Source organism: Macaca fascicularis, chromosome 18 (assembly GCF_037993035.2).
Source record: "Macaca fascicularis isolate 582-1 chromosome 18, T2T-MFA8v1.1".
NCBI classification, from domain to species: domain Eukaryota; kingdom Metazoa; phylum Chordata; class Mammalia; order Primates; family Cercopithecidae; genus Macaca; species Macaca fascicularis.
In genome coordinates this window covers 44,298,419-44,323,954 of record NC_088392.1, presented here as the reverse complement: position 1 = coordinate 44,323,954, position 25,536 = coordinate 44,298,419, and the positions used below count along the sequence as shown (strand labels likewise).

At 43.4% G+C, this 25,536-nt stretch overlaps 1 protein-coding gene and 1 long non-coding RNA gene across 2 annotated transcripts in view; one reads left to right on the top strand and one right to left on the bottom strand.

Annotated features, from left to right (window-relative positions):
- The window catches only part of SLC14A2 (solute carrier family 14 member 2), a 195,875-nt gene that overhangs the window by 4,486 nt on the left and 165,853 nt on the right, over positions 1–25,536 (top strand). The window lies entirely within an intron of this gene.
- On the bottom strand, positions 3,478–16,178 carry LOC102127214 (uncharacterized). The gene is made up of 3 exons (XR_286234.5): positions 16,054–16,178; positions 6,423–6,560; positions 3,478–4,469 (listed from the first exon to the last, which is right to left on the bottom strand). It is a non-coding gene; the product is annotated as an uncharacterized lncRNA (long non-coding RNA).

Here is a 25,536-nt window from a genome sequence, read left to right as displayed (position 1 = left end):
AGGCAAAAGGAGGAGCTGGACTTTCGGCTCATCACAAGGTCCGGCTGACCCCATGGGGTTCCCTAAAATGGGATGGCCTCTCAGAGTTATCAAGAGGGGCTGAGACTTTAAACTCTTTCTCTGATTGCTATGACCACATCAAGCAGTCACAGGATACGGGCTGCCCTGTGTATGTGTGTTGGGGAGAAGTGCTGGTATAACTAAGTCAGCTTTCTTCTGACAGGGTCAGCTCCCAATAGCTAGGGTAATATGTCCTTCAGTCATGAAAGATGATTTAAGCAAATAATCACAACTACTACTTGAATACCTGTACCTAAGCTTCACTTTTACATGCGAAGAAAATAAAACATCAGTTGTAGTCTGGAATGAAACCTGATTATAAAGTGGTCCTAGACTCAGAACTTAGGAATCAGAAGGAAAAGAATCATGTGTTTCATCTACAGTGTAAGGAGAAATGAGGTATGACCTTGAAGGAGAGTGGAATCTTGGAGGATGTATGAACATGGGAGAAAGAGCAGGCAGGGATAATGTGAGCATGGCAGAATGAGATTGAGTTGGATATGGATATGGAGTGGACCCCAGAGGAAAAAAACAGGCAGATCGTAAGGTCTGGGGACTAAGATCCAAACCAACATCCAAATCCAGGGTTCTGCCCAAACAACAGCAAAGAAGTGGCATTGGCAGAGGCTAAGGGCAGGGCAGGGCAGGGCAGGTCATGTCATCCTGATACTGGCTTAGAAGGATTCCAGCAACTTTCAGCAGGTACTGGTGGTCAAAAGAGTAGAGTTTATGGTCAGCCATGGAAGTGACTGAAGAACAGGTAAGAAATCTTATTTCAACAGAACTGAGGAAAGGGTAAGAACTTCGTGGGGAAAAGGGCATTCTGTGTTACAGTAAGCAGGTGTACTACAGTTTTGCGTCATCTGGCCCATGAATGTCATTGGCTCAAGCCCAAGTCTGATCCTGGTGCAGGAAATGAAGATGCTCTGGTCACCTGAGTAGCAAGGGTTAAAAACATTAAGGGGCTGGGAAGGCAAAACCATCTGCTCACTCCAGGGGAAATGCTCTCACATTACATCAGGGCTGACCTCAGTGTTCATTCTAATTGAATGGTATCCACACTCAGCAAGGAAGGTACAAAGACTGATTTGTTCCCACCCTTTAGTCCCCAAGTTCTCATTCCCTCGGGTCACTGGTGAGCCAGCACTGCATAAGGATCGTTCTTCCTGTTTGTCCAGATGGACAAGACAAACTCCCCAGCCATCTCCACTTTTCCACACATCCAGGCTGCAAAGCCTAAAGGAAATAGTATTTTTAAAAAAGATTTCCTGCATCTTCTAGAAGACTGTGAAGACGTTGCACTGGGCCAACCATACTTGTAGACAAAAATGGTTTTGATTATCCTACATGGTTCAATTCAAGTGGTGAGAAACATCATTGCCTTTCTGTAAGTCCTTTCTACATGCAAATGTCAGCAAGAACATTCGTAATAATGCCTCATGATTCTTATAGGGCTTCACATTTTACGTAACTCTTAACCTATACTAAATCTCTTGAATTTCACAATGCTACTTATAATCCCAGCACTTTGGGAGGCTGAGGCCAGCAGATCATTCGAGGTGAGGAGTTCGAGACCAGCCTGGCCAACATGGGGAAAACCTGTCTCTACTTAAAATACAAAAATTATCTAGTTGTGATGGTGTGCTCCTGTGGTCTCAGCTATTTGGGAGGCCGAGGCATGAGAATTGCTTGAATCCAGGAGGTGGACATTGCAGTGAGCCAAGATTATACCACTGCACTCCCGCCTGGGCGACAGAGCAAGACTCTGTCTCAAAAAAAGAAAAAAACAAAAACAAAAAAACAAACAAAACAAATAAACAAACAAAAAACAATACTACTTGGGAGAGAATTATTAATACTCTTCTTAAAGGTGAAGAAATTGGCATTCAAAGAGTTTAAGTGCCTTACATTAAGTCACGAAGAGGGAGTCCGAAATGGGATCCAGGACATATAAATCCCAGCTGTCCCCAGCACATCATCATGATAATTCTACCCTGAACAGAAGACCTTTGCATCTCACAACACTGGAAGTTTGACAGAAAGGAGTGTCACAAAGGGTAGAAAAAGCTGGGGGAGAAATAATCTGAATTTCACATTTTGTCTCAGAACATCTAGAGATTATTGTTTTTAACTCTTTAACTTGGCGTTTTGAACTGTTCAAAGCATCTCTCATCTTTATCTCATTTGATCAGCTCAGCAATCCTGTGATATAGGCAAAGCAGATCTGACAGGTGAGGAAACTGAAACCCAGAGAGATTAGGGGACTTGCACAAGAATAGACGGGCATTTGGTGACTGATTCAAGGCTGGAACCTAGATCTTTGAGGGCAGTAGCCTTCAGAATAGGAATGAGATGGGAGAGAAGTATGTGTTAGATGAAGTAGGAGGGAAGCATTTTATTAAAAGATTAATCAAAATTCATCTGAAAGCCAAAGGGCCAAGAACAGTCCAAAGAAATTTGAAAAAGACTATGAAGAAGATGAATTTACACTGCAGACATCAAAGCACAGGATAAAACTGTGCAAGAGAAGTATAGGTATAGAGAGACCAGTGGAATAAACTAGAAAGTCTAGAAAAAGACCCAGACATTTTGGAAAACCGTTACGTGATGGGGTGATTACAACTAAGTAGGGAAGGAATGGACTGTTTGATACACATTGTCACAGAAATTGGCTCTTCATATTGGAAAATTAACAGAGCTCAATTTCATATGCAAAATAACACAAAATATTGCAAATAAATTCCAGATAGATTAAAAGTTAAAGTAAAAAATTATCTTTTAAACTATTCAAAGAATACTCAGGAAGATAGTTTTATAATATCTGATTAAGAAAAATTTTTAAGAACACAAAAGTAAAGAAAAAGATCAATACATTTGACTATGTTAAAATTTAAGACCAAATTTATAGTCTTGTAGGAACAAAGTCACCATAAACAAAACTAAAAGATAGGTAAGAGATTTGGAGGAGAAGTTTGCAATGCATGTGACCTAAGAAGGTTTAATCTCTGAAAATGTGTGTATATGGGATAGGGAGTCAGATGGGGACAACTATAAGTAAAAGACAAACAGCCCAACAGAAAAACAAATATAAAAGCAAACAGTTCACAGAAATGGAAATCAAAATGATCTACAAAAATATGAAAAGATGCCCTACCTCATTAATAATCAGGGAAATGCCCATTAAAAAGCAAATAGATAGCATTTCACACCTATTCAACTGTCAAAAATTGAAAGGTTCAGTAATGCCAAGTTTTTATGGGAAATGGGCACTGCCATCCTAGAGGAAGTGCACATTGTTTTTATCTCTTTAGAGGGCAATTTAGAAATACCTTGTAAAAGTAAGTATATACGTATCCTATGACAAACTAGTTTTATGTCTAAATATAATCCCTAGAAAAATTCTTACTCCTGTGTGTAATAGGACAGGTAAGAGGATGTTTATTATTGCATTATTTACAATATTGAAAATTGGAAAACAATTTAAATGTTCATCAATAGAGCAATGGGAAAACACTGTACAGGCACAGCAGTGAGTTCCCGTGAGCTAGACGCAGGCATCAAGAAAGATGATCTTGAAAAAATCCAAGGTCTGTGTAAAAAATCAAACCACATTAATATACCATTTACACACATATTTAAAACATATAAAACAATGTTATCAATCAAATATGGATTCAGACATATGCATAATAAAAGCATAAAAACACAGAATGCATGCAAGTTCAAGAGAATGCTTTTTTGGAAGAAGGAGTAGAATAGGCTCACACAGAGGATAAAAAGGATGCGATTGTACCTATAGTGTTTTATTTCTTTAATTACAAATAAAAATAAAAATAAATCAGAAATATTAGCATAATAATATTCTGGGCAGTGGATATTGAGAGTTTAATATGGTAAACAATTCAGAAAAGGAGAAAAGGAAAAGAAAAAGCTCCTCACCAGCAGCCTCACTTTCCTCTGGTGGAAATGAGAAGGCAGTGGGGAGCAGGAGGCTGCAGGAGAGCAGAGCTGACAGCTTTGAAAATTACTTGGCTGTGGATGTCTGCTCATGCACACACCCACACCAAGATAGTTCCACACACGATAGTAGTGGGATCATTCATGGAAAGAGCAATGCTGAGCAAAGTCACCATGGACTACTGGGGGCCCAGCCAGCACCAGCTCTGCCAGGGCATTCCAGGACTAGGAATGGGGTTTAGAATAACAAATGGCTTAAATACGGTAGGAACATGTTTCTCTCAACTTAAAGGAAGTCCAGAGGTAGGCGGTAAGGGGCTAAGATGGTGGCTATGCCACATCCCCAGGACTCAAGCTCTTTCCACCTTTCTGTTCTGCCATTCCTAGTCACATGGGTTCCATCTCCAAAGTCACCTTAAGATCTGAGGTGACCACTGCAACTCCAAGCCATCCTGGTGAGACACAAGAAGAAGTGAAGGTGAGGAGGGCAAAATGGTCCCTACTGGCTGACTATACCCCTCTAAAACTTCTTTCCTGGAGCCCCTTAACTTGCATGGACATTTTTGGATCATCCCTAATGCCAAGGGAGGCTAGAAAATTGTATTAGTTTGTTTTCACACTGCTATAAAGACATACTTGAGGCTGCGTAATTTATAAACAAAGGAGGTTTAATTGACTCACAGTTCCGCATGGCTGGTGAGGCCTCAGGAAACTTACAATCATGGTGGAAGGGGAAGCAGGTATGTTGTACATGGCAGCAAGTGAGAGAGAGCGTGTGTCAGTGCAGGGAAAACTACCATTTATAAAACCATCAGATCTCATGAGAATTCACTATCACAAAAACAGCATGGGAGAAACTGCCCCCGTAATCCAATCACTTCCCTCACTCCACATGTAGGGATTACAATTCAAGATTAGATGTGGGTGGGGACACAGAGCCAAGCCATATCAGACATGTTTTCTTTAATTCAATCAGCAATGTGCCTAGCTAAAAAGTTAGCTATTGCTAAGGAAAAAGGGAGAATGGCTAGTTGGTTCGCAGCTAATAATGACTACCAGGGTTGGTGACTAATTGTGTGCCCACGGACAAGAGCTTTCTTCCTCTAAACATTGCTTTCCTGTCCGTGCAAAAAAGAGGATAGGTGAGGTGCTGCTTTCCTCAATAGAGCCAATCATCTTTTCTCACCTTGTTCATTGCTTCAAACTTTAATCAAACTTCAATTTGAGACTATTATCTTGAAGCCTTTGTCTACTCATTCTCTCTCCCTGACTGCAGGGATTTGGGTCGTTGAAACTTTTTCTCCCTGCATAGTTTTGGTTCTATATCTATGTTGCACACTCACCTCTCTTTGGGAATTACAACTTCTCTTCCAGGTTTACCAACTGCTAGAAACACCCAGATTTTAACTTTCCAACTCACTTCTTCCAAGAAGCTCCCCCTGGTATGATGCCACCTCCTCTGAGACCACTTCATCCCACTGTCCCCTGTCAAGAGCATTTTTTTCACTCAGAGAATCAAAACTTTCGTTGAAGACAGACCTTATACCATCTGGCCTAGTGATTTGCAACTTGTTTTTTAGAGTCCTTTCTGCAAGTAAAAAAGTATATGAAACCCCAAGATGATGAATAAAATGAATAAAATGTAGAATGGGATGGGGCAGAGGAGCCCCAAGTCATTTCAGAACATAGTTAGAAAAGATAATATCTTGCCCTCATTTTATGAATAAAGACATTGCTGCCCAAAGATAGAATTCAATTGTTCATGTTTTGTAGCTCATAATAGCAACACCAATAATAACAACGGCATTAGCTAACACTTACCCTCTGTGTGAAATACTGGTGTGAGTGTTTTATGTATATTAATTAAACTTTGTGATAACCCAAAGTTGCATAGGTAGTCAATGAAAGACCCAGGATTTGAATGAGGCATTCTGACTCGAGAGACTGTGCCAGAAACCACTATTCTATAAGCATTTAAGCCACATGGCCTGAATAATTCTAGTCCTCTAACTCCTAGGCCTAAATTACCTTCTTTGATTTGCTTTATATTAGTTTTTTAGTTATGGATTCTGAACATGTTTCTTTAAATGTTTTTCTGTGACTTATATTTATTTTTTTGCTGCATACATTAGGCATTTAGTGAAGACTTATGATAAAATATTTGAGTTCAGTGGGCAAAGAACAACTGCTTTTCACTTGAAACTTTGATGAGATTTGACCTGGCTCATGAAGGCTGCTGCATAAAGATTAAATAGAAACCTCAAACCACATCCTTAATCACCTAAATGGAAGACTAAATTCCTGACAAATCATGTCTGCAAAGAGGAAAGGCAAGCATCTTGGGCAATGTTCTGTGCATGGTCATCTTTTAAGTCAAGTCCTGGCAGGGTAGAAAGTAGTTGTACCTTGTTAGTGTCCTGTACTTCTTTCTCCACAATGGTGGTATAGGAAGGGTGATCCAGGGACCAGGAAGGCAAGAATTGGGTGACTGTTTGCAAAGCCCAATTTTTCCATGTCCACCTTTCTATCTGGACAGTTGAACTCTGGAGGAGAAATCACAAATTCCCCAAATTAGTGCCTACTGTACATTCATGGTCCCTTCCTCAACTCAGGTTATTCTTCATCATGTCCATAGTCACTCATCATCAACTCTGACAAGAAACAAGAAGTGCTGCTGCTGCTTCTCTGTTATCAGCAACACCATCCACCCTTGTGATCAAGCCAAAACTTGGTAGTCATCTTTTATTTTTTTCTCACTCTGTCACCCAGGCTGGAGTGCAGTGTTGCAGTCTCAACTCATGGCAACCTCTACCTCCTGGGGTCAAGTGATTCTCCTGCCTCAGCCTCCCAAGTAGCTGGGATCACAGGCATATGCCACCATGCCCAGCAAATTTTTTTTTTTTTTTTTTTTTTTTCTGAGACGGAGTCTCGCTCTGTCGCCCAGGCTGGAGTGCAGTGACCAGATCTCAGCTCACTGCAAGCTCCGCCTGCAAATTTTTTTTTTTTCAGTAGAGACAGGGTCTCACCATGTTGACCAGGCTGATCTCAAACTCCTGACCTCAGGTTCAGGGTCTTACCATGTTGGCCAGGCTGATCTCAAACTCCTGACCTCAGGTTGATCCGCCTGCCTCGGCCTCCCAAAGTGCTGGGATTACAGGCGTGAGCCACTGCGCCCAGCCTGGTAGTCATCTTTGACTCCTCTTTCTCCCTCCACACCATCATTGAGACAGTCACTATGCCCTGCTGTTCCTATCTCTTTCACCGCTCTTCAGTCTGTCCACTCCCCTCTGTTAGTCTACACTTTGTTTTGAGCCAGCACCTTCCAGCCCATTCTTGGTATAAGGAAACCTTATACACACACCCTTTCTTAATGGATCTCCCTAATATAAGTTTTGGGATAGAGTCAAAACTCATAAAATAGAAAGCCAAGTTGTTCAGTGTCTGGCCACTGCTTTCCTCCCAGCTTCATATTTCCTCACTGAGATACTGGATCCCCTAAATGGTGGATATCTGCATATGCTGCATCCTGTCTGATTCTCTCTCTCTCGTCCCTACCTCTCAGTCAATATTTGGCAAATGCATGAGTGAATTTGGATGCAGAAGGAGAAGAAAGAAAGGACAGACAGAGGAAGGAGGGATAAAAGTAACAATAACAACAACAAAAAAAAACCTGGGCATGTGGATGGAGGAAGAAAGTTTGTCCAAAGCAGAAAAATAGGAAATAAAAACAAAACAAAAACAAGCAAACAAACAAAAAAAACCCACAATGGCCAGGGCCTCAAAGCCTTGTTTATAAGATCCTGGTGGCATATTTCTATTTTAAATTAAACTCTAGGACATAAATTTCACTTCACTGGTCCCCAGTCAGCCCTATAGACCTCAAAATGCCACCCAGCCACCTGGTGATCCTACAAAGCAAGGTGAGGGGTTGAGCCTTGAGGACAGATCAGAGGAGTAGTGATTAAATCCAAGACTGAGTCTTGTTTCAACCTTGGGATTATATCAATGTGCATTTCTACTGAGACAGGGTCCTCTTGCCTTCTTACTGAAGTGAGTCATTGCCTGTGTTAGCCCCCTTCTTCCCTAGTCCTCTCCATGACACCCTGGGAAAAGTATACTTACTGATAACTTGGCTCCATTTTTTGAGGGATTTAGGTCACTTAATATGTGATGGCACTTAAGAGAAGCCAGTTAAATTTGGGGCTGAACTGGTTAAATAATTAGTATCTGCAATGTAGCAGCCCAGAGCACAGAGAAAAGAGTGGAAAGAACATGGAATGCCTATGCCATGAGACAAAGTGCTGCTATCCCAGCACCTTGACAAGTCCCAGCTCCCAGGTCTGACCTGCTTGCTGAAATTTGAAGACCACCCAAAGGCACTTTAGCAATTCATGTGAGCAAAGGCCTCATGAAGCTCCGTGTGGCAACACCAGTTTCCTGGGGGCAATTCTTCATGCCTATTAATGTGATAATCTGTTTTTAAACCAGACAGTTTAAGTGAGAAAGAAGAATGAGAAGAGATGATTCCCATTACCAATGGCAACTTGATCCCTAATAGTAGTGGCAAATGTGAACAATTCTTAACACACTTAATTTCATTCAGTGCTCACAACCCTCCTATGAAAGAAGTATTATCCTTATTATACAAAAGGGTCTGAAATTCAGAGAAGTAACATTTCCAAGTGTGATGGTTAATATTAGGTGTCAACTTGATTGGATTGAAGGATAGCTGGTAAAGTATTGTTCCTGGGTGTGTCTGTGAGGATGCTGCCAGAGGAGATTGACATCTGAGTCAATGGACCGGGAGAGGAAGACCCACTGTCAGTGTGGGTGGGCACCATCCAATTGGCTGCCAGAATAGCTAGAACAAAGCAAGCAGAAGAAGGTAGGATAACCTTGGCTGGGTGCAGTGGCTCGCTCCTGTAATCCCAACACTTTGGGAGGCTGAGGCAGGCAAATCACTTGAGGTCAGGAGTTCGAGGCCAACCTGGCAAACATGGTGGAACCCCATCTCTAGCAAAAATACAAAAATTAGCCAGGCATGGTGGCAGGTGCCTGTAAACCCAGCTACTCCAGAGGCTGAGGCAGGAGAATTGCTTGAACCCAGGAGGTAGAGGTTGCAGTGAGCCGAGATTACGCCACTGCTCTACAGCCTGGGCGACAAGATCAAGACTCCGTCTCAAAAAAAAAAAAAAAAAAAAAAAAACAAAGGAAGGTGGGATAACTGCTTGCTGGGTCTTCTGGCTGCCCATGCTGGAGACTTCTTCCTACTCCTTCTGCCCTTGGACATTAGACTCCAGGTTCTTTGGCTTATGGACCCTGGAACTGGCACTAGTGGCTTGCCAGAGGCTCTCAGGCCTTTGGTCACAGACTGAAGTCTGCACTGTCAGGTTCCCCGGATTGAGGCTTTCTGACTCAGACTGAGCCACTACCAGCTTCTCTCTTCCCCAGCTTGTAGAGAGCCGATTGTGTGACTTTGCCTTGTAATAGTGTGAAGCCCATTCTCTCTAATAAACTCCCATGTATATGGGAGTGTCTATATGTGTGTGTATAAATACACACACAGACTAGCTGATGACAGAGGCAGAAAGTGATTGCTGGACTTCTTAGTTCCCAATTTGGCTCTTTCCTCACTATACTGCTTCATGGACTCTTGCAAGCATGAACCTAATAGACACAGTCATTCAACAGTTAATTCAATAACTGTGTATTGATCCCCTCCCAGGCACCAGGCACTGTGTTAGACCAGTGAGGATACAGCAGGTTCAAAACAGAAAACGCTTCTTATCCTGTGTGGGGGTCATATTCTATTGAAGAGACAGACATACAATCTTTCAAGCAGAGGGCAATACACCCTATGTCCTCTGCAAAATAATAAAACAAGGCAAGGGAAACAGAGAGCAGTGGGACAAGAGAATAGATTTTGTTTTTCAAAGGTGGCCAGACAAGGCCTCTCTGTTGACACCTGGCTTTGAACTTTCCAACAAAATCCATTCCAACCTTGATGTATGCCTTGCTTGTACCCACACTGCAGCAGGAGGCAGACAATGAGCACATTAGAGACAAAGAACAACCAGTAGGCATGGTGTTCCCATTGAGAAGGGAGGATTCAAAAGTAAGCCCCAAAACTGCCACAGTCTTGCCATGGGGCAATTTCACAAGTAGAATGGGGTGGCCACTAACTAGCTTGGCAAGCAGAGAGGATTTTTTCGTGACAAATCTGTCCCCAGCGAAAATGGCCCAATGACTCAGGAGCTTAAGGAAGCTGTCCTTGCTATCTGATTCTGCCTATGAATGCCTTCTGAATACCTTCTATCAGAAATATAATAGCTGGATAATTGCAGGAGGAGAGCAAGGGGAAAGCCTTTAGACATGCTTCAAGATTTCATTGAAAATGTTTCGTTCATAGACTTAGGATGTTACGTTTCTGGGAAAGCCACTAAAAGTAAAATAAGAGGAAGACTCTGATCATGCCTTAGAAACAATGTGGAAGTTCATTCCCATCTAAGGACCAGAAAAAAAAAAAAAACTTTAAAAACAGAAAGTGACAAATATAACCTATTTCATAACTATAATGCAATATATCTTTACATTGTGTAGTGTAAGTTTTTAAAAAAGATTTAGCAATCAAATAAATCAACAACAAAGAAAACAATTTCCCGGGTACATACTTCCCAGGAACATATTTCTGTATTTTACTACTGAAATCACCCCCAGAAGAGTTATGTGAGGCTGAGAGCTCAAGAAGAAGTACCTGACAGGGTCAGTGCCTGAAGCTGGGAAATAAGAATGCAGAACAGACAGGGAAGGGCAGCGAGAAGCTGCCAGATGCCCGGAGCCAGGAAGTTTTGTGCCCAGGGTGACAGGAAGCAGCCTGGTTGGTTGGTGTCGCTTGCCGTTTGCTGCAACGCCGTAAGTTCTACGATAGATGAAATTGGCAGGAATCAAGCAAGAAGCTCATACTCCTCTGTATCTTCACCTCTCCCTCCCATCTCCACTCTGCTCCTGGAGACTCTCAGATCTGCTCTGAAGTTAACCTCCATCTCAGCTCGGGATTCATCTCCTCCTGTCTCCTAATTAGGCTCCTTCTCCCTCAGCTGGTCTCTCCCTTTCAATTAGAGTCTTCCTCTCATTTTAAGGGAAAGAAAAAAAGAGAGAGAGAACTTTCCTTGGTCCTGCTTTCCCCTCCAAGCTGGCATTCCATCTCTCTACTTTCCTTAATTGCCAGATTGTAAAGAAAGGTTTCCGCGCTCACTGTCTCTCCTTCCTCCTCTCCACCTTCTTTAACACCCACAGTCAGCTTGCTGTTCCCACAACTCCACAGAAACTTCTCTAACTGCTGAGAAGTTAGAGAATGTGACAACTTGTTTAAGCCTTCAGCCTCGGCAGTTCTGTCACTGTAACCATTACTTGGACCCAGCCCCTTAAAAGTTTTGCCTCATTTGGCCTACATAACTCTGTCCCCCTTGTCTTCTCTAAAGCCTTCTCTTCTTCTTCCCAGTCCCAAACACCAACACCACCACCTTAATTTTTCACTGGTGGAGAAGAGACGAGAATCAGCAAACTCCCCGGTTGTTTTCGGGTCACACACCCCTTTGAGACTCTGATGGCAATTTTAGAGTCTCCCCAAAATGTCATTTTATTGATACATATTCATATACACACATATGTATATACATATGTAAACATTATCTCAAAAGATCCCTAAATTAAGAAGAGCCTCCGTCACAGAAAATAGCTGTTTTTACAAAATGTGACTATGATATCATGTGGCTGATCCATACTACACTTAAACCACACATTTCTGGTGAGTCCTTGACTTTCAGAGGTGCTATATTAGAGTAAAACATTTTATCAGAAGGCTGATCCCAGGATTCTCATGCAGTTTTTACACCCTAAAGGCTGTATGATCTTGGGCAATTCACATCTCTAAAACAAAGTTATCTCCTCTATAAAAATGGGTATTATAATTTCTTCTCTGCCTCCCGAGTTTGTTGTAAAGATTAAATGAGATCAGGAATTTGAAATATTTTGTAAACTTCTAAGTATTACAGAAATGATCACTATCAAAATCATTGATCAGTATCCTTGGAGCTGCAGTGTGTTGGGGAAGAGGAGCCAGGAGGTTGTCGACATTGGGTTTTAATCCCATCTTGGGCACCATATTGTGATTTGACCTGGGTCCATGTTCCAGTTTGTAGACCAGAGATGATCACAGGTCTCCTAGCTACCTCGTGGAGCTAGTCTGAGTATCAAATGAAATAATGAATGTGGAGGGACTTTACAACTCAGCAAGACTGGGACGCCTGCCATTTCTCATCCTCTTCTTTGTCCCTCTCCATGTGCATTAATTGAACTCTGTGAGCCAAACAGAGTGAGCCTGCTCTCACAAGAGTCCCACCGTGCCTGATGATGGAGCATTCCTACAAAATAATTCTAGAGTCAAATTAGACTCCCGTGAGTTAATCATGGATAATGTAATTATAAGAAGCAGCAAATAAATTGATAATAATTGGCTACTTATTGTTTTTTCAAAGAGGGCATGGAGAGAAAGAATACAGTGTACAAGAAAGATTATCCTTTGTAGAAATAGTCACTCCTCCTGGTCACTTGGCCTATATTGGAACCCACCCCAAGGAGTGCTGGTGTCTCTCTGGCATGCTGGGTTGCTATAAAATGCTTTCTTGAAATCCCTGACTTGAAATCCTGCCCTTATCCTGATGCATGAGTGTTAGTAACCTCTAGCAGGTTTCCAGTTCCTCAAGAAAGAGCATGGTGGCCAGAACCATTGCACATTCCTTGTTCCCAATCCCTTCTTTGCTTCACTGCACCCAACCAAGGTTCAGAATATAAAGGTCAGGGGCAGATGCAAACAGACCAGCAAAGTTAAAGTCAACCCATCTCTCCCTTTTCAGCAGGTTCTATCTGGTTTTGGGAAGAGATGGGATTTTCATAGCACTATGAGAAGGAAGGGATCAACTCTTGTCTTGTGAGAACAAGCCTGGTCACTGTCAGATAACATAGCAAAAAGTATTTCTCAAAAGGACCTCCTTTGCAGGGGTGAGAAAAGACAAGTGTCTGGGGCTCCACCTACAAGGGCAGGAAAAAAGGAAATGGGAGAGAAGCTAGCATTACTGAGCTAAGGACATTACCTATATTATTTCATTCAGTTCACTCAACAGTGACCTCTAGTATGTGTGTATTGTCCTGTTTTACCAGCAAAGAACCTGAGGGTCAAAAAGACTACAACTTGCCCAAGGTCACACAGAGAATAATGAACAGAGAAGACTTCAAATGCCAGACTGTTTTCACTCTGGCAAACTGGCTCACCAAAGGTGAGGACAGCCAGGAAAAGAGTGATTCTCTACTTGTGTCCTGTCCATGAACACTCCCCTTTAAGGGACCTGTGATTATGATGAGGGCCACAAACTATGAGTGAGTCAGAGCCAATCTGAGACTTGAGTCACCCACTTGCCAGTTTTGTGAACTGAGTCCTTAAAACATAGCAATAAAGCGAACATAATAGTATCTCTCTGGAAAATGTGTAAGTTGCTATGTAGTTCCAATGCAATGTTTTTTGTAATTGTTTCATCTCCCACCTACATAAGGCTGCATTGTCAGGTAGAGAAGCGTCATTGTCTCTATTGAATGGGGTGCAGGTGAAGGGCATGTCCCTGCAAAGATGCAGAAGAGCAAGGGCCATAGAGGTGCCGGGACACTGGGCAAGGATAAAGTTGGTTTTAGAGTACCCAGAACACAGCCAACGTCCGATAATGAATTACCCAGTCAGAGCAGGACTGGCGGTGACAAGGGATTCCTGAAAGGTTGCTCAACACCTCCCCAGGATCAGAGTGATCCAAGAGTCTTGGGCAGAGTTACCATCATCCCATGGTGGGGCAAGTGACCTCTGCACTGGGGGGAAAAAAAATTATGAAGGAGGAAGCCTGCAAGTCTTGGCTAGAACAAGAACATCATGGGACATGAGCTCCAACTCTGATTTCTTCCTCTTATCCTTGGATGTGATATCCTGGTTTTATGGCTCTTGAGAAAAGCATAAGCTCCTAGAGGTAATGGATTCTATAGTAAATGTTATTGGATATTTCACAGGGCTTAGAGGAGCATAGAACTCAAATAAATGGTCCCTAAAGGCGGGATTCCGTGGCATCTGTCTGTGAGTTCCCATAGTTAACTTTTCCCATAGTGACTTTAGTGTGGGGCAGAAGATGCTGGAAGACTTGTGAAACAGGCAGATTCCCAAATTCCACCATGAGAGATTCAGATATGGGAAGGTTAGGGGTGGGGTTGTTTAACAAACTCACTAGTTGTTTCCAAATGCAGTTGATCGTTGGGGGAAAATCTTTGAGAAACTCTCTGATAGTCTATTTTTTTACATATCATCTTGTACTAAAGTTAGTTGTTTAGAGATTAAGCTGCCTCCGTGAAAACATAAGCTCCTCCAGGTCAGGGTCTATGCATCTCATCCCGGTACCCCAGAGCCTAGCAGAGCACCTGGCATGCTGTAGGTGTTTGGTTGGACTCAGCAGAACTGGAAGATCATAAAATACATCTCATTTCCATAGGAACAGTTCCATGTCTAGGATTTGTGTTGTGGACAAGGGTCACTGTATCCTCATATATCATAAATATGGGTAACAATATTGCACCATGAGATGCTAGAGCGATCAAGCTGAAAAGTACCCTAATTCATTATTTAACATTCATAAAGCAAAAGAACAGCTCTGGACCTCTGCAGTCACTGGGAATGGTAAGATTATGCTCCAAGAAACATTCTGTGAGAGCGCATCTAGTCAATGTAATAAAGTTTACCTTACAGTCACTTTGTAGATAGGAGAACTGAAACATAAAGAGTTAACTGACACATTCAATGTTGCATCATGAATCAACATCAGACCCAGAATTCAGACCCAGGATCCTGGATTTTCTAGGTGGTGCTTCTTCCAAACCATAAGATTCTGATAAGGACCTGTGTGTCCTATGTGTCCTATTTCTGGGATTTTTTTTAAAGAATGATCAATAAAATCTTTCCTTTAGTAATGCTTCTACTGCTTGCTACAGGGAAATTTGTCACAAGAAGAAGGCATCATTTTAAAGTTCCATGGGCAGCTCTTTCCAGAGATGTGGTCCATGGAAAGTCTTTCCCAGAGCCCGTTGGAATTCTAAAAAGGAAATAAAGTGAGAGTTAATTAAATGTGTAATTGATGTTGATTGTGGCAAGCATGGTTCTTTTAGGTCAGATTGATGATGCAGGGGAGTGCTAGTGTTTGTGAGTGTTGTATGTTTTTAGGATTTTAGGGCCCTTGTCTAAGCCCTGGGATTTTTACTTAGAGGCAGGCTTTGTGAGATTAGGGAACAGGCTATGGTGGGCTTCAGGGAACAAGCTCTACAAGGGGTCTCTCCACGTTATGTACATTAACCAAAATGGGGTCATCCCACGCTCTGCACTTACTGAGCAAGTTTCCCTTCAGCACTGCCACATCCCTCCCCAGCCAAATGCTTAACAAATCACACCAACCTGACAAACTCAATGTCTGCTTCTTATTTTTCCTCCTTCCCTTTTCTGTGTGCCATTGTAACCCTCCTGTCTTAATGATTTTCTGCCTCTTCAGGAATTTTGACTACTCCATTAAGCTTTAGTCTCGTCAAAACACATTCCTATTAGTCAGTTCTCAGACACAATCTCTACTTTTTCACCTTATGCAAAGCTCCACATACTCTTTCTTGGCAACTGCAGTTAAAATGCTAAATTACAGAGGTGGGCAGACTCTATTGATAGTAGAGAGACTGGTGCCCCTCTCTTCTTGCCTACCTTTGCTAATGACTTGAAAATAAATCTCTCCAGTACCTCACCTGCTGATCTGCTGTGGCTTAATCAGCCTAGTAGATTCAGAGTAATTTTCCCCATCAAAGACCGTGTTCTCATGATGCTTCCCACACCACTGGAATTAGGTAAGACAGAGAGAAGTCTACCTATTTTGCAGGTTCTGAAGCTCAGGATCAAGGATTCAGCTGACTTACCCAAAGTTAGTAACAGAGCCCCTTCCAGAACCATCGCTTCCTGTCTCCTGGTCTAATGGTCATAAGTCCTTATTTCTCTCTGATCTTGCTCTTGCTGTGGCTAAAGTGCACACACAAGGGTGACTGATGTGTCCTCAGTAAGATGGAAGGGAAGGAGGAGGGAATCTTTGTTTTCATCTCCTGGAATGTTCCAATAGTTCCAGCTGTGGCTACAGTTCATGACTGCGGGGATTTTTTGCTTGTTTATTTTCTTTTGAAAGATTCTATCTAGATTCCAGCAAACTTTCCAGCAAACAGTACTTTGAGGCAGCTGGAAAAGGGAGGGCTCTTCCTTCCCTGTCATATGTCCTTAAAATAACACAACAGGGGAGGAAAGCCCACAGGGTCCCCTTAAGGTACCAAAGATAGCATAATGAATTTGCTAATCATAAATGGTTTGCTCCTGAGTTCCAAGTGATATGGTAATGAATTGCCAGCGAGCCATTTGCCAGACCACAGCCATATGGTAAGGGATGGGACTCTGGTACATAGTAGCCATACTGTGGGTTTTTCTGCATAACTGTTCCCATCCAGAACCTTCCCATCTCTATGGCTGCTAATTAACATCCTGTTTAAGCTTCTGTTGTCAAAACAAGTCATTTGTTTGCCTTATGCAGATAAGTCTTTCTCTTATCTGGTCAGTAATAGTGACCATTAAGAAATGAAAATGTGTTTGAATCCACATAAAAATATTTGAGTTACACATCTTGCATTACCCAATGGGTACCCGGGTCTAGCAGCACTAGCCTGTGGAAGCAACTCAATCTAGGAACTTATTAAAACCAACAAATTATCATCTTCCCCTACAGAAACACAAATGAGGATTCAGTTCATTAATTTCCCCATTGTTCTTCCTTTCTGCGGACATTACTCTAGTTGGAACTCTAGCTATAAAATGTGGATTTTATTATAATAGCGATGATAATAAAAATAATTAGGAGAAGAAGGAGATTCATTTATCAGAACAAGTCACCCTTTCAAATACACACTCCCTCTTGATTTGATGAGATGGTGAGATTTGGGAAAGAATCCACTGTTTCCTTGCTGCTTTTGTTGGTTTCCTTAGCAGTTACCCAATGGGGCTAGAAAGAAAGAGAGTTAGGAAAGGAAAAATAAAAGCGAAGTGACTCTAGGATCAAAGGGAAATGAGAACCTATGATGAGTAAACAGCAAAGCAAATCAGAAAGAAACAATTTTATGAGGGATTCAGAAGCACAGCAGGCTAGGGAGAGGCTGTTTGGACAGTCCAGGGTGTGTCCAGTGTCTTACACGCCTCACCACCACCACCACCACCAAGGGCAGACGGGGAGGTGGGGCAGGGATTGTCCCTCTGTCCCCCATGCCCTCTGCCACATCCTTGTGACAGCCTTTGACAGCCTTTTTCCACTAAGACTGCCTGCTATCCATGTAAATGCATTTTCCTTTCATAACGACATTGAAGAATATGGGAAAATGGAGGCAAAAAAGAGAAGATGGAGGGGGTGAGGAAACCCACAGAGTAATATTCCCTGAGAATACTCCTAGGTCCCTCGCTTCCTATAGGACCCAGTAGGAACAATCACTCTCTTTCACAACTTTCTGAGTTTTCCCTGCATCCACATACCTCACCCCAGAAACAGCCAATGTGCTAATTGCAAGGTCAGGCCAGTGTCTTACGTGGCATCTGGGACGTGGTATAATGCAAACAGATTTCCATATGTGGTCCCTTCCAGTAGTCCTCGGCCCCCCGAGCACCCACACCACGTGAGAACTCGGCTTCTCAGGAGACGTTGACATTTTAATTGGAAGCATCTGTTGCCTTTTCTGTTATTTTTGGCCAGGTTTGGTTTATTTGTATGAGCCGATGTTTGTGTACAGACCCGCCTACATGTTTCACAAAGCCGAGCCTTGCCTCCTCTCTCATTTTCCTCTCAAGTAGCTGACTGGGATGTGTGATGGGGCCACTTGCCTTCACCCTGTCCATTCTGATGTGGATTTCTCTCTGCAGAATTAAGGTGGGGAGGGGCCAAGCTGAAAACAGAAAAGCACCTTCTTGAAAAAGATGTTCTGAGGGAGGGAGGCTCACTGCTTCCTGCAAAGTGTCTGCTAGCCTCCCAGCAGGAGATTCTGCTTCCAGCTTCAAGGCTACAGCCAGCTTTGAGGATGCAGGGGGACCTCGAAGGTGTCAGGTCCAGTCCTGTACCCTCCCAGCTCTGACTCACACACTAACTGAGGTCCTGTCCTTAAGTCTCCCAGGAGTCCTGCTCCCTGCAGCCTTTGAGACCTGCCCTCCACTTTATCCTCACTTAGAAAACCCATCCTTCTTCTTCCCATCAAACCCAACCGCCTCCACAGACCCTTCCTCTAGTTGTCCAGTTAGCCTGATCACACACCAGCAGAGCGACTATCCATCAGTAATCCAGTGGCAACTGGGTGTTTGCTGCATTCTGAGCTGTAGTGGGTTGAATTGTGCCCCTTCAAAAGAAAAATAGCTCTACACAGAACCTTGGAATGTGAATTTATTTGGAATAAGGATTTTTGCAGACAAGTTAAGGCTCTCCAAATGAAATCATCCTAGATAGGGTGGACCCAAAAATCCAATAATGGAAGAGACAGAAAAAGACATGAGAGAGAAAGAAAAAGGGCATGTGAAGACAGAGGCAGAGATTGGAGTGATGCTACCACAAGCCAAGGAATGCCAGGAGCCACCAGAAGCCAGAAGTGGCCAGAATATTTTTTCTCTAGTGCCTCCAGAGGGAGCATGGCCCTGCCAACACCTTATTGTGGATTTCTAGCTTCAGAACTGTGAAAGAATGAATTTCTCTTGTGCCGAAGCACCGAGATTATTGGTAATTTGTCACAGCAGTCCTAAGAAACTGATATTCAAGCCCTGGGCTAGGGTACCATGGTGTACAAAATCCTAGGAATCAACAGGAACTGGAATCTGTCTGGACATAAAGTGAGAGGACCTGACTTTCCTCCCCTGAGGGGAACCTGACTTACCCCCTCCTCAAGGGGATATCACCACTCAACAGCTATATCTCCTCGAGGGGGTCACTTGAGCTCCCTGGTTTCACTGTCCTTTCCTATACATTGAGGGAGATGGACAGGACAAGGTCTATGAATCCCTGCAGCTCCAGTGTTGTCTTTTTTGTGTAAGAAAGGGAGATTATAACTACACAAGGTGATGACATCATAACCCCGGGTCCCCACTGTGAGATGCACACTGAAATGAGCACTACAGACCCTACGAGGGGAGGGTTCAAGTAGAGTCAGGGAAGGTCCTAGGGGAGGTGGTCTCTGAACTCAAGGGCAGGTTGCTAAAGAGGAGGAGTTGGGAGAGCATTGATGGCCGGGCAGAGAAATCAATGTGCAGAGGTCAGATGAGAGAGTGACAAGGAGGAAACTAGTCAGTCCGGAGCAGAGAGGACTGCAGGAGCACCATGTCCATACTCACCCAGAAATCAGTCTTTGGTAACCTCTGCCCCATAGCCAGGGTCTAGCATCAAGGGAAGTGCTTTCCTCCATAGAAGAGACCAGGCTCACCCTCAGGTTACACACATCCACATTAAATAAATACGGATCGAAAACTCGCTGTCACCTTGCAGTCCTGGGCACTAAAGAGTCTGTGGGGACGGAGACTCTGTCCTTAGTGGGCATACAATCTGATGGTAGAAGCAGCCTATTGAGCATGTAACTGTGTTCAGCGAGATAGGTATTTTAGGCAGAAAAATGTACAGAGGAGCTTCTGCTGCTGTTTGGGGAGCTGGGACATCTTCCTGGAGGAAGGGACTTTTAAGCTACTTGAGAAATGAATAAAATTGGCCAGTTGACAGGAATGGTGAGAGTGTCCCTGTAACTCTCTCTCATGTAAGTCCCATCAGACTCTCTTTGCTTACTGCAAAGTAAAATAAGGAAGCAGAAACATACAACAAGAATAAATAGGAACCGTGAGAAAAAGGTAAGAAGAACCAACTAGAAAAACATGGCAATCTGGGGGAATCTGGCACTGGGGCAAATATCCCTGCATAAACAAGAGCCTGCCAGGTACCACTCCAATCCTGTAATGCAAGCTTAAAATAGATTCCATGTACTCTGCTTATCTCAAAGGTAAGAAAGACTGGAATACTTAGAAACTATCATCCAACATGCTCAACAGAGACATCTCGGCACTCTGAAACACTGCTTTGCGTAGATCTCATGTTCCAGCTGGGGCTGACCTCCTGAGTCTTCCCTGTGTTGACTTGTTTACAGGCCGGTCTTCACTTGGGTTCTTGATGTGACTCTTCTCTTCCTCTCTTAGTCTTTGGAAGAGGACAGGGCCTTTGATATGATTTGGTTGTGTCCCCATCCAAATCTCATCTTGAATTCCTGTGTGTTGTGGGAGGGAACCCAGTGGGAGATGACTGAATCATGAGAGCAGGTCTTTCCCATGCTGTTCTTGTGATAGTGAGTAAGTCTCACAAGATCTGATGGTTTTAAAAAGGGGAGTTTCTCAGAGCAAGCTCTCTTCTCTTGTCTGCCACCATGTGAGATGTGCCTTTCACCTTCTGCCATGATCATGAGGCTTCCTTAGCCACGTGGAACTGTAAGTCCATTAAACCTTTTTCTTATGTAAATTACCCAGTCTCAGGAATGTCTTTATCATCAGCGTGAAAATGGACTAATACAGCCTCATCTTGTCTTTGCTTGCCAGCCCACTCGTGGGTGCTCAACTCTCTACAAGATGTTTCTGTAGGATGGCCAGTATCCTTTAGATGGGTCACCTCCAACCTTCTGGAATCCCTCCATTCTGATGGGCCATTGGAAGTTGTCTGACACTGGCCCAGTCCCTCAACTCGACTTTATCAAAGGCCTACTAGGTTCAAGGCATCTTGCACATACAAAAATGCCTGCTCCAGGGAATTAACAATCTGGTCCTGCAAATGAGACAAAAATATGTAAACATGTAAACAGAATTACAAATTATCAAGATATTGGGGGCTGACAGATGACCTTTGAGTTGATTTCATAGATAACAATGCCAGCATCCCCCAAACCTTCAGATCCATCTAAGGCAAAATGTTAGCATAGAGGACCCATGGCCCTGAACTCAGGGACTTCAGATGGTCATGACTGTCCTGGAGCCACCTGTATAGCCAGTGGTCTTGCAAAGCTTTGGAAGAGTCCAAGAAGTAGAAGGAAAATGAAGACTCTATGTGTCCCTTCATGGGATACCTTGCCCAGTCTTACCCAGCTCATCTGTGGATTCGACTGTTTCCATCACATCTCTCTTTGTAGATAGGAACTCAAGAGGAGATGGAACAAATCTCCCTGTCTCTGTCTAAATTTATCTCAGTCATCTCCTCCATATATATATGTCTTTCTGGCCATCAATACCTGCTTGTCTCTCTCTCTTTCAAATTCTCCATAAGTGTCCTTTCTGTGGTTTTCTCTTTCCCTACCTCTGTCTTTCTGTCTCAGTCTCTATCTCTTTCTGTTACATACCCATAAATGTTTTTCAGGGAAACCTACTTCTCTTGTCTCAGTGAGCCTCAGTTCTAGTTTATTAGCATGAAAGCAATCAAAGTTTAAAAGGAAAAAAAAAGACATTTACAGAAAAGCCCAGATATGGTTGTGACAGCATTTCAGGTCATGGAGGGGACAGGGAAGGAAAAATAAACTAGACAGAATGGAAAAGTTGAGACTAGGAAGCCAGGTCACATGGTGTCGGCAATCTGCCACTCAAGTGGCCGCCGCTCTGCACCCTGTGGGCCCCCATTCCTGCCTCCCTTGGATGGTTCTCGAGGGAGGTTCCAGGGGCCAAAGCCCTTGAGAAGTTCCATTGTGATGAACTTTGTTTTTGTAGAGATGTCTGATCCAGGGTCCACACTGTGACTTCTCTATGGAATGCAGAGTTCTGTAGGTCACGGACTGGGCCTCTGCTCCATAGAAAAAGGAGCATTGCTGGTTCCATGTTAGAACCCAAGAGACCCCTAACAGAGAGGGAACCTGAAACCTGAGTGGAGGGGTTGTCCATAATCCTACCCCCTGTTAGGGGCAGAGCCAAGCCCCAAGCATTTCTCCCTCACCTCCTCACTGTCCTTCCCGGGTTCCAACCTCAGTTTCATCTTTGACGGGCAACTTCAAGGGAGACACTTAATCTCTCTGAGGCTCCGAGTTCCTATCTGTAAAATTAAGGACATGGAAGTGAGCATTTGTGATGGCTTCTTACAGGTGCTGTTTTTTATAATTATTCTCACACTTAAATGTGACAACAGATTTGTGTTTTACAGTAGTCATTACAATTCCCCTGTGATAGAGGAGGAAAAAAATGAGTCTCTCTGGGATAAAGTAAGCTCCTTAAGGTCATGCAACTCATAGAGTGATTTATCTGTGCCCCCAAGTCATACTAAGTGTAGGTTTGGCGGAAAATGAGAAGGAGTGCAGAACCAAAGACCAGGCTCTTCTATACTCCCGGGCCCCTCTATGTGGCTCCTACTGTGGAGGCAGGGAGTACCCTCAGTCCAACCCTGCCACCAGTGGAGAGGTGCCCACAGGAGGACAGCCTGGCCCACTCTTTCATGGAATGTCACAATATTGCCTTCCCCTTTGCTTGCTGATCAGGGTTCTGCCTCCCGAAAGTGACCTAGGCCAGTGTCCCACCCAGTGGCAGAATCAAAAGGCATTCAGCCATGCTCCCCATACTTGGGTTTCTACTCACCAAGAGAGAGGCATAGAGATGCCCAAAGCCCCTCTCAGAACAGCCAGCTGATCCCGTCATTGAGAGAACTTGTTTGGAGTGGTGACAGTTCCCTAGCTTGTTCTTGTCCTGCTTACACAGCAGAGCAGTGTTTCCAGCTGGCATTTGCAAAGGCCACTTGCCTCACTTTGCATTCAGGACTCTTCCCCACCAGCCAGTGCTCAGAGAGGCTGCACTGTTAAATGTGTCTTTGCACACATCACTCACACACATGCACACCAGAAATGCTGTTATTTTTAATAAGACTTCTTTTTCCCCCTCCTCTCCTGAAAATCCAAGAGAGTCCTCTACAGGGCAGAGGCCAAGAGGGCAGCCATCCACATCATATGATTTGCAGACAGCAGAAAGGTCCCCATTCCTAGCTCCTGTGTTAATTTCCCTTTTATTGTGTTTTTTTTTTTTTTTTTCCCAGCCTTCTGCAAGGGGCATTATCTGGCCCAGGCATCTTTGAACTTGATACATCCTTGGCACTTGTTTCTATTTAAAGTAGCACTTTATTATGTACAGCCTTAAATTATTGTTTCACTATTTACTCTGTAAAGAGTGAGAAAATTTCCTCCCCAACTAGGTTATAGCTCCTATGGGGAGAATATTGATACACCTCTATATTTTGGGGCAGTGGATCTCTGAAATTCTAGAATTTATATAGTAGCTTAAACATTAATTTTTCAGACTCTCTGACATCGCTCAGTAGTGGATCCTTTTAGGATCCACTAGAAGACCCTTGTCCCCTAAGTCGACTCCTACTCCTCCCTTAAGGTCTCCTTGCAATCTGTTCTTTATTGCATCCCTTCCCTGGGCTTACTCCCACCACACTTAGTACACACTTTACAGATTACCTTATCACAGTGGTTCATATTTACCTGTTAAATGTCTAGCTGTCTCTCCATTTGGAAAGTGAGCACCTTGAAAGTTGAGTAAGTGCCATAACCAGGAAAAGCTTGCAGGATGAGCTAGGGTCTCAGGTGTATATGCTTGAGAAAGAAGGAAGTTAAAACTAGATGCAAAGAGAAGAGGAAACTAACCTGAGTGTCCCAATTTCTACCCATACGTGTTCTTCCATTTGTGTCAAGTATTCTCCCTGGAAGGGTCCTTATAAAAAGTACTTTGGATGAAGAGTACAGATCCCAAGGTACTTGGTGATACTGCACAGGGTTCAAGCCTCCATCAGCACACCAGGGAGTTCGCTTTGGGAGATAAAGCACTAGGGCAAGAAAATACTCACAGGAGGAGCAGTGTTTGAAGACAGGTAGACTGTGGCACCAAGACATTGACCCTGAAGAAAGAAGAAGGTAGAAAAATGGACTCTCAGCTCTCAGGGAAGGAACCTAGGTAGAGCCCAGGCAAACAGACTAAAGTTTGAGGTGCTATTCCAAGCCCAAAAAGGAATAAAGACGCTATATGGGTAAACCAAGGCAGGAGCCCAGATGCATGTACAGGAGCACGTTTCAGCAGAAAGAGAAATGCCTGGGGACTATACACCAATATCCATGGAGCATCCCTGGGCAACAGATGAATTCCAGTCCCCATCAGATGGTGGAGGTAAGGCTCCCAAATGAGTTCTTGTCCTCTTCAGGTATAGCTCAGGAATTAGGAGTGAACCAGACTAGCACGGAAGGAGTGGAGGAAAAAAAAATCAAGGTCAAATGGGTAATACCTAGGCCAGGGAGAAGAGTCCTTCCTCAATTTTACATTCGCCATACCCAGAAAATTGCCTGATGCATACTAAAGAGTCAAGAGAAATTTGTTGGAGTACAATTTAAAGGAGAGAGAGGCTTCCAGATACCTTTCCATCATTTTGGCAGGTAACTCCCCGCTTTCCTGGTCAGCCCTTGCTTCCTGGAACCCTTCATCCAGTGCCACAGAGAAAGTGCAATTCCCCTCCTGCACTGCTGCTCATTACCAAGAAAAATGACAGCCTGATGGTCTTCCAGCAAGAGAGAACAATCTATTTCATTTGGAAGTTTGGTAATTGATTAGGGCAATAGATTTTCTTCAAGGCAGCCTCCCTGGGAGAGTCTGGCGAGGGCACAAGATTTACATACATCAGACTCACTCTGCCTGCAAAATCTGTCTTAGAGGATGAGATCACAAGGCCATTACTGGACTGGGGGAAGCTGGAAGGGTGGGAAGGCAGAGTGGAATTCCCAGACATCATTTCTCAACAACCAGGGCCATGGCTAGTTCAGAATGTTTTCAAGTACTTTCTGTCAGTAACTTGTAGGTAAATCCAAGGTTCTGTCTACTCAGGGTGTGATCAAGCAAGTGATTCTTTGAGGGTCTCTGTTGACCAAGCTTCTGTGTAGATGGGCCTCAGAAACTTACTATTAGCCTATGTCGTCACCAACAATGGCTACACTACTCTATGGCTGCACCACAGCCTCAGTGAAGTGGTATCCTGAGAGTTTATATCATGGGGATTACCATGAAGATTAGCAGGGTCACCTTTTAGCAAACACTTGCTCTCTACTCAGATTCCTTCTGGAGGATATCTTGATCTTATATACCACCTTCTCCCCAGATTTTACTTCTAACTCTTTCTGCGTGTCTCTGGATCAAAATCTGCTGTAGAAAAACTTTCAAACCTGTCATTTACCTTATGTAAATATAAAGCATGATGTTCCCTTTCTCAGAGAAACATTCATTTTAAGCCTTATCGCCCAATACATGATAAAGAAATTTCCAGCATCATTGTATTGATGAGAAGCTAGAGGGAATATATA